Source organism: Branchiostoma floridae, unplaced genomic scaffold (assembly GCF_000003815.2).
Source record: "Branchiostoma floridae strain S238N-H82 unplaced genomic scaffold, Bfl_VNyyK Sc7u5tJ_1589, whole genome shotgun sequence".
Lineage (NCBI taxonomy): Eukaryota > Metazoa > Chordata > Leptocardii > Amphioxiformes > Branchiostomatidae > Branchiostoma > Branchiostoma floridae.
Window position 1 is genome coordinate 36,267 of NW_023365782.1, and position 2,928 is coordinate 39,194.

The following is a 2,928-nucleotide window of genomic DNA, read 5'->3' on the forward strand; positions in this document are numbered from 1 at the left end:
CATTCAACTCCCAACCAAGAGACCTTTCCAAAGATACCATAGTTTGCCTATTTCGGTGACTTTTAAAAAATACACATTTTTGGTCGCGGTTAGGGGGACTTAGCTAATAACGGGAATAACTCGACAACAAAAAGAGCTATCCGAAAACGGATTGCAGCATTCAACTCCCAACCAAGAGACCTTTCTTAAGATAACATAGTTTGCCTATTTCGGACACTTTTCAAAAATCCATATTTTAGGTTACCGTAATCGGTGCTTAACTTTAAATGGCATAACTCGACACAAAAAGAGCTATCCGAAAACGGATTCCAGCATTCAATTCCCCACTAAGAGAGCTTTCTAAAGATACCATAGTTTGCCTATTTCGGACACTTTTCAAAAATCAATATTTTAGGTTACTGTAATCGGTGCTTAACTTTAAACGGGAATAACTCGACAACAAAAAGAGCTATCCGAAAACGGATTGCAGCATTCAACTCCCAACCAAGAGACCTTTCCAAGATACCATAGTTTGCCTATTTCGGACACTTTTTATAAATCCACATTTTTGGTCTCGGTTCGGGGGACTTAGCTAATAACGGGAATAACTCGACAACAAAAAGAGCTATCCGAAAACGGATTGCAGCATTCAACTCCCCACCAAGAGACCTTTCCAAAGATACCATAGTTTGCCTATTTCGGTGACTTTTTAAAAATCCACATTTTTGGTCGCGGTTAGGGGGACTTAGCTAATAACGGGAATAACTCGACAAAAAAAAGAGCTGTCCGAAAACGGATTGCAGCATTCAATTTCCCACCAAGAGACCTTTCCAAAGATACCATAGTTTGCCTATTTCGGACACTTTTCAAAAATCCACATTTTAGGTTACTGTAATCGGTGCTTAACTTTAAAGGGGGATTCCACTCATGAAACTGGTATTTTTCCCATATATATTACACTCTTCGGAATACAAATGCACCCGACTTTTGACTAAATCACCACGACTGACTTTTCGACCAAACACTGCTCTAAACCTATGAACCCCCATACGGGACCGCTTCCAATTCTCGGCTTTGACCTGACGTCACGGGTTTTCCAAATATGGGCATCCGCACAGATCAAAACACGAAGCAGACGACAAAGTGTCATGGCGGACTCAGGCGGCCGTGGCTCAGACTAGTTCGACCCAGACTACATTATGCCATACGCATATGAGCCTGAACGTGATTCTGGAGAGTCGGAGAGTAGCGATGAGAACAATCAGCCTGCAGAAGCCTTTGCTGGGACCGCCACGCAACCAGAGGCGGCATGAGACGGCCGGGATTACGAGACGGAGGGTTGCATGCATGCTAGCGCCAAGAAGCATATGGTGCAGATGCGATGACTACAACTGCAGCCTACAGTGTGTGAGTGTATGTGTTGTCACGACCTTCGTGAGCTGACAGATCCCGTGGACCACATCAACCCCGATCGCAGCGGTATGGGCGTCGGGAGCGGCCGTAGCCAGCTGAAATGCGTCAAGCTACACGAGGAATTCCATCCCGTTTCATGAGGTCTTCACTGAAAACTGCACTTATATTATCTACAGTGACAAAATGACTTGGACTGGAAGATGTCAGGGAGCCATTGAGAAATAGGTAACGGTTAAATGTAGATTTTGTGTTTCTGTTCCATTTATTTTGCACGATCTGTGTGTGGGGTCGCACGATGGTGAGCTTACGGAAACATAGCCGCATGTGGTCGAATTTGTGACCTGTATATAAATCTATTAGCAGGACTCGAAATACTGTTTTTTTGTATACCTGCACTGGTGCAGGTAACATTGGAAATTACCTGCACTAGACAAATTTTACCTGCAACATTCTGAACTTAGTAAGTATGAATCATACTAAAATTTTTCAGGAACCTTTTTTCACTACAGTATATTACCTGATATGTTGTACACCTAAAAGTTTTTAAACCTCATTTCCGGTACTTTTTGTGTGAAGAAATGGACAGTTTTGTGATAACTTGTGCCACCAATTTAGTGTGAAAAGTTGGAAATGTTTGGAGGGGGGCTGTTAGGGCAATACCAAGATCTGAAAATAACCAGATTGAAACAAAATGGCAAGCAGTGTACTTGTTGCAATCTTTTAATACAAAAAAAATATAACATTACAATTTACATGCATTTTTGTTTCTCCCAGAATCTTACAACTGTCAGCGTACAGACAGTTTTCGTGCTGGGTCCACAAGAATCATCTTGGGAGATCAGTGTGGCGCGTGGTTCCAGCCTGTGCAGTCACCAAAATAAGACAGACTTATCCCTCTAAAGATGAGACTAATTACATAGGACATTTTCCTGTTAAGATATTTCGCCACCACATGTTCAATTGCTAAATTGATCTGACGTTAAACCAGGGAGTGATCCATAAATCTGTATTCTACTAACTTTTTACTGTTAGGGTTATCCATTCTTGTTAAGCTTGGGGTTAGAATTAGAATTAGGGTGAGGCTTTACTGCTAAAATAAAACAATCTTGATAACAGTGTTACACAGTTTCCACATTATTTGCACTATAACAGGTGCATTCAACCAAATGCGGACATCTATCTACCTCACCTGTATGAATTTATCTACCTATTCATGGTTTATACAACAGGCCAAATAGAAACCTTGAACATATTAAGTATCCTTATTTTCATATTCCTTTGAACTAGATATACAGCAAGAAAGACATGAATATTATATCAATATACAATTACATTTCTGTGTAATTTTCAAAAATAGGCAGGGAAAACTTTGGTGGACACACATATATTGTTGTAAAACAGCATTTGTTTCTGACATGTAGGCAGGATATTTATGAATAAAATGATCCACTGGATATACAATGGGAAACTTGTCCTTATAACATAATAATATAGCCTGTCATATAAAATCAGTATATCAGGATCTACCTGGATTTA

The 2,928-nt window shown here is 40.3% G+C and overlaps 1 long non-coding RNA gene across 1 annotated transcript; it reads left to right on the top strand.

Annotated features, from left to right (window-relative positions):
• The first annotated feature begins 890 nt into the window (after positions 1 to 890).
• LOC118408474 lies at positions 891 to 2,541 on the top strand. The gene is made up of 2 exons (XR_004830303.1): positions 891 to 1,617; positions 2,167 to 2,541. It is a non-coding gene; the product is annotated as an uncharacterized LOC118408474 (long non-coding RNA).
• The last annotated feature ends 387 nt before the right edge of the window (positions 2,542 to 2,928 follow it).